The sequence below is a fragment of the Procambarus clarkii genome, chromosome 15 (genome assembly GCF_040958095.1).
Source record: "Procambarus clarkii isolate CNS0578487 chromosome 15, FALCON_Pclarkii_2.0, whole genome shotgun sequence".
NCBI classification, from domain to species: Eukaryota; Metazoa; Arthropoda; class Malacostraca; order Decapoda; family Cambaridae; genus Procambarus; species Procambarus clarkii.
In genome coordinates this window covers 35,882,466-35,895,756 of record NC_091164.1, presented here as the reverse complement: position 1 = coordinate 35,895,756, position 13,291 = coordinate 35,882,466, and the positions used below count along the sequence as shown (strand labels likewise).

Genomic DNA, 13,291 nt, shown 5'->3' with positions numbered 1-13,291 from the left:
TCTTCTCTGGTAATACCTGTGCAAGTGACATCACCACTGTTACCTGCTGTAAGTATAAAATCCTTTCTTAGATCTTTCCAAGAATCAAACGACTCTCTCGTTACAGCGGGTAATTAAATGAACTAAGTTTGGCAGCTTCCGCCCATTTATTTACGAGACCTTTTGCAATTCCTTACTGGTCAGGATGTGCAACAAAATTATGCTTTTTACCCCTTATTTCATTTATGTCTTGCCAGATTTCCTTCAAGTTTGTTACTCCCAACTTTCTCTGCAAACTCCTGCCAATACTTGCTCCAAATTTCCTTTCTCTTCTCCGCACACTTTTATGGGGGGATGCTTTTCTATACCAGATGTTTTCCGGTTCAATGTTGCATTAAATACATCTACCTCCTTAATTAAATCTTAATAAAATGCTTCTGCCGAAACTGGCTTATAAGTATCATACCAAGACTTAATATAACCAACAAGACCCCTTAATTCTCCCTTATTAAACTTTAAGCTTTTCCTCTGAAGGCAGGCATGCTTTTTATCTAGTTTAAGCTGTATTTGTAATGCAAAATCTCTTAGCATTTCATCCACAGTAAGACAATTCTCCTCTATGCCCTCAGCATTTATCAAACAAGCATAATCTAATCTCCCTCCCCTCAGATGAATAGGAGAGGGCTCGCCCAGCAGTTGAACATCTTCATGTTCAACATGTTCATCTTCATGTTCAGAATGTTACCATCCCTATCCCCAGTTTCCTGGAGTGCTGCTATGTTAATATTCTCTCTAAGAGTATAATAGTGTACATCCACCGCTCTAGTTTTTAATCCATTAACGTTCCAAGATAATATTATCAATCTACTTTCATCCATGAACTCCGTAATATATTTTCTTTCTCCTCACTTGCACAACTACTACTAACATCGAAGGTAATAGTATTCATATCTATTTTCTTTGTTATTTCTGTATACCTTTTTACTTTAACGAAGGTACCCCCCAGGTGTAGGGAGGAATGATCTTTTCCAGGTATATTTTGAAAATCAGCATCGTTTTGCCACGTACCGCTTCGGTGGGTAGGCGGTTCCATGAGTTAATAACTATGTGGGTGAAAAAGTATCTCCTGTAACTGGTAACTGGCTATTCAGACGAAGGACTTCGGGTAGATGTAGTTTACATGGACCTGAACAACGGTCGTAGTCTGCTGTCTGCTCTGTGTCGAGGCTGTAGCGTCTTGGGTCGATTAGAACTGTACACGCCGAGTGCTACATTCTTGACTGGAGATTGTACTGTGTGCTATTCGATTGATTGATGAAGATTAAGCCACCCAAGAGGTGACACGGGCATGAATACCCCGTAAGTGGTGGCCCTTTTGAGCCATTACCAATATCAAGAGCTGATACTGGAGATCTGTGGAGGTGCGACTGCACCCTGCGTGACGGGAGATGTCTCCCGTGTGGTGTGTGCTATTCTGATTTATTTATAAAGATTAAGCCACCCAAGAGGTGGCACGGGCATGAATAGCCCGTAATGTGCTATTCTCAAGTCGCTTGCTTATGTACGGTGACGACACCTCACAGTAAGATATAGAAGGGTGGAAAACCGTTACCTGTAAATAGGGATAGGATTAATGCTTGTGTAATTAGTTATGCCATTATGATGATGAGATAATGGAGTATAAGGATTACTCGATCACTACATCACCTTCAACTATTACTAGGGGAACTATTCCATGGTCCAGCGATTTTCTGAAAAGGAGTTTCACTGGCAAGCATAGTGAATTAAGAGCATAAGAATAAAGGTAACTGCAGAAGGCCTATTGGCCCATACGAGGCAGCTCCTATCTATAACCACCCAAACCCACTCATATACATGTCCAACCCACGCTTGAAACAATCGAGGGACCCCACCTCCACCACGTTACGCGGTAATTGGTTCCACAAATCAACAACCCTGTTGCCAAACCAGTATTTACCCAAGTCTTTCCTAAATTTTGGAAAGGGTTTTGAAATGGTTAAGGGTTTTGAAATGGTCAAAGGATTGGCAGATGCAGTTTAATGCTGATAAATGTAAAGTTCTGAGGTTAGGTAATGATGATAGAGTTACAAGATACGAGCTAGATGGTGTTGTGATTGCGAAGTCGGATTGCGAAAGGGATCTGGGAGTTATGATTAGTAAGAATTTAAAACAAAAGGATCAATGCATAAATGTTCGTAATAAGGCAAATCGGACACTTGGATTTATTAATCGCAGCGTTAGTAACAAGACACCTGGTGTGGTTCTCAAGCTATATCTTGCTCTAGTTAGGCCCCATTTAGATTATGCAGTTCAGTTTTGGTCGCCATATTATAGAATGGATATAAATTCACTTGAACGTGTCCAGCGTAGGATGACTAAGTTAATTCCCCAAATTAGAAATCTTTCATATGAAGAAAGATTAACAAAGCTTAAGTTGCATTCACTGGAAAGGCGAAGAGTTAGGGGTGACATGATAGAGGTTTACAAGTGGATGAATGGACATAACCGGGGGGATATTAATAGGGTATTAAAAGTATCAACACAGGACAGAACACGAAACAATGGATATAAATTGGATAAGTTTAGATTTAGGAAAGACTTGGGTAAATACTGGTTCAGTAACAGGGTTGTTGATTTGTGGAACCAATTGCCGCGTAACATTGTGGAGGTGGGGTCCCTCGATTGTTTCAAGCACGGGTTGGACAAGTATATGAGTGGGATTGGGTGGTTATAGAATAGGAGCTGCCTCGTATGGGCCAATAGGCCTTCTGCAGTTACCTTTGTTCTTATGTTCTTATGTTCTTATGTTCTAAATCTAAACTTATCCAATTTATACCCATTGTTTTGTGTTCTGTCATGTGTTGATACTTTTAATACCCTACTAATATCCCCTTTGTTATGTCCATTCATCCACTTGTAAACCTCTATCATATCACCCCTAACTCTTCGCTTTTCCAGTGAATGCAATTTAAGCTTTGTTAATCTTTCTTCATATAAAAGATTTCTATTTTGGGGAATTAACTTAGTCACCCTACTCTAGACACGTTCAAGTGAATTTATATTCATTCTATAATATGGCGACCAAAACTGAACTGCATAATGTAAATGGGGCCTAACCAGAGCAAGATATAGCTGAAGAACCACACCAGGTGTCTTGTTACTAACACTTCGATTAATAAATCCCAGTGTCCTATTTGCCTTATTACGAGCATTCATGCATTGATCCTTTTGTTTTAAATTCTTACTAATCATAACTCCCAGATCCCTTTCACAATCCGACTTCGCAATCTCAACACCATCTAGCTCGTATCTTGTAACTATCATCATTACCTAGTCTCAAAACTTTACATTTATCAGCATTAAACTGCATCTGTCAATCTTTTGACCATTTCAAAACCCTATTTAGATCAACTTGAAGTGATAGTGAGTCTTCTTCCGTGTTAATTTCCCTACCTATTTTTGTATCATCTGCAAATTTGCAAATGTTGCTACTCAACATAAGAACACAAGAACAAAGGCAACTGCAGAAGGCCCACCGGCCCATACGAGGCAGCTCCTACCTACAACCACCCAATTAATTTGCCAGTTCCTTTACGACTTGGGACTTAAATCCATTTACACTTTGGGCTTCTGAGTCTTTTAGTTTGTCAATGCTCTTCCTGATTGTGTCGCGTGTAATTGGTATTTCTCTTAATTCATTCTCCTTACCTCCGACAAACATTTGTGTTGGTGATGGGATGTCATTCAAGCTTTCTAGTGTGAACACTGATGTTAGGTATTCATTGAGAGTGTTTGCCGCCCTTTTATGATTCAACTTAAAATTGTTAGTCTCATCTTTTATGGGTCCTACGGAGTCAGTTCTTTGTTTGGGTTTTACTTCGTATATACTTGCCCGAAACGCTATGCGTATTAGTGGCTTTAGGTATTGTATTTTAAATTTTAAAATTTTGCCCCGAGGTGCGAGTTTATTGGGAGTACTTAGCTGTATCATTAGCAAGGTAATTAACTATAGTTTGCTGTCCTCCGTCCTTTAACAAATCCATTGACCCCTCCCCTAACCTGCCTATTTTGTGCAATAGTCGGTTTAGGATGATCCTTTCAAGCATCTTCCAAGTGCATTACATGAGACTGATAGGTCTATAATTGCCAGGGTCATTGGGTTTCGGTATTGGGACCATTATTGCATGTTTCCATTGTGTGGGCAACACTCCACATAGGAATGACTTGTTAAACAGGTGGAGTAGTGGATTGCCAGACACTTCACACAGTGCATTGAGTATGTCGTAGGTGACGCCATCTTCACCAGGTGCTGTACTTTTACCCTTTTCATAGCCCCCTTTACTTCCTTGGCTGTAATTGGTTCCCCATACTCGTCATCACTAGATTGTGCTCTTGTTATCCTAATCCTTCTGTCATTATGTCGGAGGAGCTGTTCCCTGCTTACTTCTGCAGGGAGGGAGGATGATGATGCTGCATCACTCCACTTGTGTATTAGTTCTTCAGCCTTACCCTAGGGGTCGTTGTGAGCCGAAGGCCGGGCTCTGCTCCCCTTAGCTACCTTAATTTTTGCCCACACTTGTCTTGCAGACGTTTCTCTTCCAATAGAGCTAGTGAACTCTAGTCATTGTCTTTCCCTTTGTAACTCATCTGCAATGTATGTACCTTTACCTGAATAAAAAATCTAATCTAAATCTATATCTAATCTATATGCTTAGATATATGCAAATGAGAGAGTAATAGAGCGAAACCTTTAAAATACTGAACAATTTGGAGGATATTGATTCATACAATTTCTTCAAAAGGTCAGATGTAACACGAACCAGGAGCAAAGGTTTCAAGCTCAACAAGCCACAGTGTAGGAGTGACAACAAATGCTTTTTAACCCATACGATTATGATCATGGCAATAAGGTTTCTAAAACAGTAGGCATTCTTCCAAAGCCAGACACTGTACTATGTTCCTCGCCCTAACCTAGTCACTCAGTATTATTCACTCATTTATCTATGTCTTGTCTATTTATGTCTTAAAGGTTACAAGACGTACATTAGTCAATACAATTGGTGCTTAAAATGTTTAGGATCTCTTGTGAAACACGGGTATTAATCAAAAAATTTATTATGTAAAATAAATAAAAAAGGCCCAAGGGCCATGAAGTAACAAGAATGCAAGGCCGGCACAAGCTGGCGTAAGTAGAGAAGACGGAAGATTCTTCATATTAAAAGACCCTGCTTCTCCAAGATGGCAGTCACCTCCTGCTTGCCCTGGACAATCACCATATGGAGAAGGACTGTTTACTGTGAAGGGAAGTCCACAAATGCAATGCCAGCATGAGTCAGTCTTGAAGGGTAAACGATGATGGCACCCTCACAGTAACACAAAAGCCGAGCAAGCCCAGTGAGGAAGACCTGTTGATGGGAAGGAGGAGAATCATTAGTCACAACAAAATCCACATAGAAACAAAGGAGAGAAAAAAATAAAGTGGATGTCTTCTTTTTGTATAGACATAATAAATATTGCCATTTGGCTATGTATTTATATGATATATAATAGAATACAGCATAAAACAAAATAAGAGGGGTGGTAGGAGAAGAAAAGATTAGTGTTCAGTGAGAATCCACAAGGTCTTCTCTGAATACTCTTTATTTTCTTCAAGGCTGTGGGTCCCTACAATTGCACCAGAGGTGGTACACACCCCTATTATTATTTAAACAGGTGAGTACACACACGGTGTTAGCAAACTTAGCCTCCAAACACACACACATGGTATCAGCAAGCTTAGCCTCCAAACACACACACACACACATGGTATCAGCAAGCTTAGCCTCCAAACACACACACACACACATGGTATCAGCAAGCTTAGCCTCCAAACACACACACACACACATGGTATCAGCAAGCTTAGCCTCCAAACACACACACACACACATGGTATCAGCAAGCTTAGCCTCCAAACACACACACACATGGTATCAGCAAGCTTAGCCTCCAAATACACACATGGTATCAGCAAGCTTAGCCTCTAAACACACACACACAAATGGTATCAGCAAGCTTAGCCTCCAAATACACACACACACATGGTATCAGCAAGCTTAGCCTCTAAACACACACACACACACACACACATGGTATCAGCAAGCTTAGCCTCCAAACACACACACACACATGGTATCAGCAAGCTTAGCCTCCAAACACACACACACACACATGGTATCAGCAAGCTTAACCTCCAAACACACACACACACAAATGGTATCAGCAAGCTTAGCCTCCAAACACACACACACACATGGTATCAGCAAGCTTAGCCTCCAAACACACACACACACACACATGGTATCAGCAAACTTAGCCTCCAAACACACACACACACATGGTATCAGCAAGCTTAGCCTCCAAACACACACACACACACATGGTATCAGCAAGCTTAGCCTCCAAACACACACACACATGGTATCAGCAAGCTTAGCCTCCAAACACACACACACAGAAAATGGGGACATTGAAACAGTTGATAAACTTGATTTCAAGAGAGAGAGGTCACTATGGGGAACTTCAAATTTTTTTTAATAAGTAATTAGGCAGACTTGTTGCTAGACAGGGAAGTAAATTAAATGTATGCCAAATTTTGCAAAATATACAATGAAGGCACACAAACATTCATACCAAAACAGAGATGCAGGGCCAGAAAACAGGATTGGTTCAACAGAAATTGAGAGAGGGCCACAGACCAAAAGACACAAAAATGGAATGAAAGACATTGAAAAACTACAAGCAGATGTCAACAAAGTTTTCGATTGGGCAGCAGAAAATAACATGTTTAACAGTGATAAATTTCAGGTATGGCAAAAATGAGGATCTGAAACATAATACAGGGTACAAAACACAATCGAATCTTCCCATAGTAGAAAAACAGCATGTCAAGGATTTGGGAATAATGATGTCCGACGATCTAATGTTTAGGGAGCATAACCAAGCAAATATTGCGTCAGCCAGAAAAATGATCGGATGGATTACGAGAACTTTCAAATCCAGGGATCCCATCACAATGGTTGTACTCTTCAAGTCACTTATGTTGTCCCGTCTCGAGTACTGCTCAGTATTCACTTTCCCCTTCAGAGCACGGTTGCACGGTTGTTCCTGCCGGAACAACCGTGGACATCTTCAGGAGAAAACTGGACTGTTTTCTAAGAGAAGTTCCGGATCAGCCGGGATGTTGTGGGTATGTGGCCCTGCGGGCCGCTCCAAGCAACAGCCTGGTGGACCAAACTCTCACAAGTCGAGCCTGGCTTCGGGCCGGGCTTGGGGAGTAGAAGAGCAGAACCCCATCAAGCAGGTATCAAAATAGAAAGAAGCCAAACCCCCAATCATTCCAGCGATACAAAGATGCGAGAAACAACTATACAGCAGTAAGGGAAGAGGCAGAAAGAAATTTTTAAAAAGGGATAATGGATAAATGTAAAACAGAACTGGGCCTATTCTACAAATTCATAAACAACAAATTGCAGGTAAAGGATAATATCCAGAGGTTGAAAATAGGAAACAGATTCACAGAAAATGATAATGCAATGTGTGAAACATTAAACCAAAAGTTCCAAAGTGTGTTTATACAAAATGAAATCTTAAGAGAACCAGACACAATAAGAATTTCTGAGAACATCATAGAGCGTATAGAGGTGTCTAGAGATGAAGTGGAAAATATGCTAAAGTAGCTAAGTAAGAACAAAGCAGTTGGTCCAGATGGAGTTTCACCATGGGTTCTGAGAGAATGTGCATCTGAGCTCAGCCTTCCACTTCACCTGATCTTTCAGGCATCCCTGTGTACAGGAGTCATAGCAAACATGTGGAAAAAAGCTAACATAGTTCCAATCTACAAAAGTGGCAACAGGGAAGACCCCACCCCTCTCAGTTATAGACCTGAATCATTGACAAGTGTAACAGTGAAAGGACTGAAAAAAAAAATAATAAAAACTAAATGGGTAGAACACCTGGAGAGAAATTATATAATATCACACAGACAGTATTGTTTTCGATCTGGAAGATCCTGTGTATCGAATTTACTCAGTTTCTATGATTGAGCCACAGAGATTTTAAAGGAAAAAGGTAGTTGGGTTGACTGCATCTATCTAGACATAAAAAAGGCTTTCGACAGAGTTCCACATAAGAGGTTGTTCTGGAAACTAGAAAATTTTGGATGGGTGACAGGTAAGCTTCTAACATGGATGAAAAATTTTCTGACTGATAGAGAAATGAGGGCAGTAATCAGAGGCAATCGGACTGGAGAAGTGTCACAAGTGGAGTACCACAGTACATGCACCAGAAATGTTCATTGTCTACATAAATGATCTACCAGTTGGAATACAGAATTATATAAACATGTTTGCTGATGATGCTAAGATAATGGGATGGATAAGAAATTTAGATGATTGTCATGCCCTTCAAGAAAACCTGGACAAAATAAATATATGGAGCACCACTTGGCAAATGAAATTTAATGTGAATAAATGCCATGTTATGGAATGTGGAATAGAACATTGATCCCACACAACCTACAAATTATGTGAGAAATCTTTATATAATTCTGATAAAAGAAAGAGGTCTAGGGTTGATTCTAGATAGAAAACTATCACTTGAGGCCCACATAAAGAACGTTGTGTGAGGAGCCTATGCCATGCTTTCTAACTTCAGAATTTTGTTTAAATACATGGATAGCGAAATACTAAAGAAATTGTTCACGAGTTTTGTTCGGCCAAGGCTAGAATATGCAGCGGTTGTTTGGTGCCCATATCTTAAGAAGCACATCAACAAACTGGAAAAGGTGCAAAGACATGCTACTAAGTGGCTCCCAGAACTAAAGGGCAAGAGCTATGTGGAGAGGTCAGAGGCATTAAATATGCCAAAACTAGAAGACAACAAAAAGAGGTGATAAAATCACTATGTACAAAATAGTAACAGGAATTGATAAAATCGATAGGGAAGATTTCCCGAGACCTGGAACTTCAAGAACAAAAGGTCATAGATTTAAACTAACTAAACAAAGATGCCAAAGAAATATAAAAAAATTTCCTTTCGCATACAGAGTGGTACACGGTTGGAACAAGTTAAGTGAGAAGGTGGTGGCGGCCAAGACCGTCAGTAGTTTCAAAGCATTATGTGACAAAGAGTGCTGGGTAGACGGGACACCACGAGCGTAGCTCTAATCCTGTAACTACACTTAGGTAACTACATTTGGTGTCAGCAAGCTTACCGTCGAAACACACACAAACAGCCTGCCTATTATTCAAGGCCTTCTCTGAGTACTCTCTATTTTCTTCTCTGAGGCTATGGGTCCCTAATCTTGCACCAGAGGTGGTACAACTTTTAAGTTTTTAACTACTGCACTGAGCACCTGATTTTGGCAAAGACTTCTTAGTGCAGTTGTCAAGGACATAGTTCTGGTATTTTTTTGTTTATAAATATTCAGGTATAGTTAATGTCAAAATGTTTCAAAACTCAACAATTTATATTTCAAAACAAAAAAAGTAATGAAAACATTACAAACCATTAAAATATAGCCTAATTAATTAATTAATAAAATAGTACAACTCTCAGAATGTCTAAAGGTGCTTTGAGCAATGAAGTAGTTAATTTTATATATATAATATTATATATATAATATATATTTACCTGTGACTACTGCTTAGCAAAAATTTGATCTCTGTGAAAATTGGTCTCGTCATTGCTAGGAGATATTTTAAGACCATGATTTGCTGTGGATGGCACTGTAGTCTTCAAGTCATCAATCTAAAAATAGAGGTAATCTTTTAAATGTAAATTTTGTATAAAAAAAATGCAAAAATAAATTGCAAGAATAATATGAAGTTATTATACATTTTTTTTTTAATTATTTAAATATTTGTGAGACATTATTAAGAAATGTATGAAGTACAGATTCTCTAAGACCTGATATGTATCTGCTTATGTTCCACCACATTACATTCAGGGCTGAAGAGAAAACACAGCCAGTAAGGTAATGATCACTTAGGATGGACTGGGATGCTACATGTAGGTGGGGGCTAAGCTGCGTGAGGCTAGGATGCCCAGCCTGCCTTGTCTAGGCTGGGCTGGGCTAGGCAACACTAGGAAGGAGTCAACAAATCTCTGGAGTGCCTTACTTTTCCTGATATCCTTAAAAAAGCAAGAATGATGCCATTTTATAAAGGAGGCGAGACAGCAGACATAAACAATTAAAGAAAAATATCAAATCTACTTATACTTTCAAAAATATTTGATTTTTTTTTTACAAACATCTCTTCCTACTTTGTAAAATTCAACATGAATACAAACACACACACACATCCCTAGGAAGCAGCCCATAGCAGCTGTCTAACTCCCAGGTACTTATTTACTGTTAGGTGAACCAGATATAGAGAATAACCACAAAATGCTATCTTTATAAGAACTATCTTGTAAAGCCACTAGTACACGCAGCATTTCAGGCAGGATATATAATATTAATATTATATATATATATATATATATATATATATATATATATATATATATATATATATATATATATATATATATATATATATATATATATATATATATAACTGAAAACTCACACCCCAGAAGTGACTCGAACCCATATGCTATGCCCAAGATTACCATCCGAGTGCCAGCGGGGAAGTGGGTCAAATAGCCTCGGCTATCACTTCCTTATGTCTGGTCGTGATGGTCAAGCGGATTAAGGCGTCCCTGTACATACCAGTTGCGTTGCTCCTGGCAGTATGGGTTCGAGTCACTTCTGGGGTGTGAGTTTTCAGTTGCATATTGTCCTGGGGACCATTCAGGCTTGTTCGCATATATATATATATATATATATATATATATATATATATATATATATATATATATATATATATATATATATATATATATATATATATATATGAATACATACATACGGGACAAAGAGCCAGAGCTCAACCACCGCAAGCACAACTAGGTGAGTACACACACACACACATTATATATATATATATATATGTATATGTATATATATATATATATATATATATATATATATATATATATATATATATATATATATATATGAGTGTCAGACGATGGAGGAATGATTTTTTTTTAATTTAATTTATATAAAAAATTATTCCTTCTGAAGATGTATTAATATATGAAAGTACTTAAGGAAATTTCTGTTTCAATTCTTCCTCCGTGGTCTGACACTGTCACATTCTTCATCAAGTGTTAATTTTTGTGATTTACACACACGTGGCATGTTTACACACACATTATTTATATTATATATATATATATATATATATATATATATATATATATATATATATATATATATATATATATATATATATATATATATATATATATATATATATATATGTCGTACCTAATAGCCAGAACGCACTTCTCTGCCTACTATGCAAGGCCCGATTTGCCTAATAAGCCAAGTTTTCATGAATTAATTGTTTTTCGACTACCTAACCAAACGTAACCTAACTTTTTCAGCTACCTAACCTAACCTAAAAAGATAGGTTAGGTTAGGTTAGGTTAGGTAGGGTTGGTTAGGTTTGGTCATATATCTACGTTAATTTTAACTCCAATAAAAAATATTGACCTCATACATAATGAAATGGGTAGCTTTATCATCTCATAAGAAAAAAAATTGAGAAAATATAATAATTCAGGAAAACTTGGCTTATTAGGCAAATCAGGCCTTGCATAGTAGGCCGAGAAGTGCGTTCTGGCTACTAGGTACGACATATATATATATATATATATATATATATATATATATATATATATATATATATATATATATATATATATATATATATATATATATATATATATATGGAACCCTCAACCCTATAAGTGGAGGGTTCCTACAAACTCAACCAGAGGTGGTACCCTCTATATATTAATAAAAAGGCAAGGCTATGCTAAATCTAGGCAGGGATTGGCTTGGCTAAGCTGGTCAGGGCTTGGCTAGGGTAGGAAGGACTGGTCATGTTTAAAAGCAAGGCAGGGTTAGGCTAGGCAAGACTAGGTAAGGGTATACTGGGATAGGCTTGGCTACGGTAGGCTAGGAAGAGGTAAACTAGGATAAGCAAGGCTGTGCAAGCACTATGCACAGCTAGAATGAACTATGCTAAGATGGTTTAAGCTGGGCTAGGTTAGGATAAGCTGAGTCATGCAGGGCCCCGATTGACCAGTGGAGTCTAATAGTCTAACCTTCTAGCTAGTTTGCTGACCTAAGAGTGTAAATGCCTAGCCCCTAACCTGAGATATATACAAGAGTTGTTACATTCTTGTACAGCCACTAGTACGAGTAGCGTTTCGGGCAGGTCCCTGGAAGACGATCCCCGCCGCGAAGAATCGTTGTTTCATCCAAGTACACATTTTACTGTTGCGTTAAACAGAGGCTACAGTTAAGGAATTGCGCCCAGTAAATCCTCCCCGGCCAGGATACGAACCCATGACATAGCGCTCGCGGAACGCCAGGCGAGTGTCCTACCACTACACCACCAGCTGCAATATTATTATAAAAGAAATATTACTTATTATAATCGTAAATACTAAATACCTGTTGTGTTGATTTAGGGGCGGCGACGATCGTGGGATCGGATGCGAGCCACAGGTGGCCTACACCATGCTTTCTAAGGCGTCCCTCTCATAACAAAAACAAATCCGTGCATTCATACACAAACAGAGATCCCGTGGTTATGCGAATACTTGCAATTCTTTTACTTAAAATAATAACAATTAGATTAATAATAATTAACATAATTTTTACTCAATATTCATAAAAATCATTAATACTTTTTTAAAAGAAGATTTATAAGACATCTAAAAACAGATATACAGACTTTGCGTGATATTTATTTCAACATTATATATTAATAGAATGTTGTAACTATTATTTTTAAATATTAGGTAGTTTCCCGCTACGTATATCGCATATAAACGTTGCAAAAAGATTTTAGACTGAATTAACACATTACACATTTATGGAGTAATTAACAACAAAACAATCTTTATTTTCATTGCAGAACATATATCAGAGCATACTAGTGACTCATACATTTAAAATAGTGTGATTTTTAAACAATTCGGTTGTAAAACCGCAGAACCGCCTACCCGCCAAAGACGTAACATACGAAATGGTATATAATTCATTATTTTAAATTACATATATAATCATTAATAATTTTCGGCAGCTATCGAGGTTCTCCATAGGTAAATTCCTGTACTCTAACAA

General features: G+C 38.1%; 2 long non-coding RNA genes across 2 annotated transcripts in view; both read right to left on the bottom strand.

The window, feature by feature from the left end:
• Nucleotides 1–13,291, bottom strand: part of LOC138365125 (uncharacterized) — a 59,638-nt gene that overhangs the window by 25,090 nt on the left and 21,257 nt on the right. The gene's annotated exons all lie outside the window — the stretch shown is intronic.
• On the bottom strand, nucleotides 5,098–12,720 carry LOC138365123 (uncharacterized). Its single transcript, XR_011228668.1, has 3 exons — nucleotides 12,617–12,720; nucleotides 9,673–9,789; nucleotides 5,098–5,405 (listed from the first exon to the last, which is right to left on the bottom strand). It is a non-coding gene; the product is annotated as an uncharacterized lncRNA (long non-coding RNA).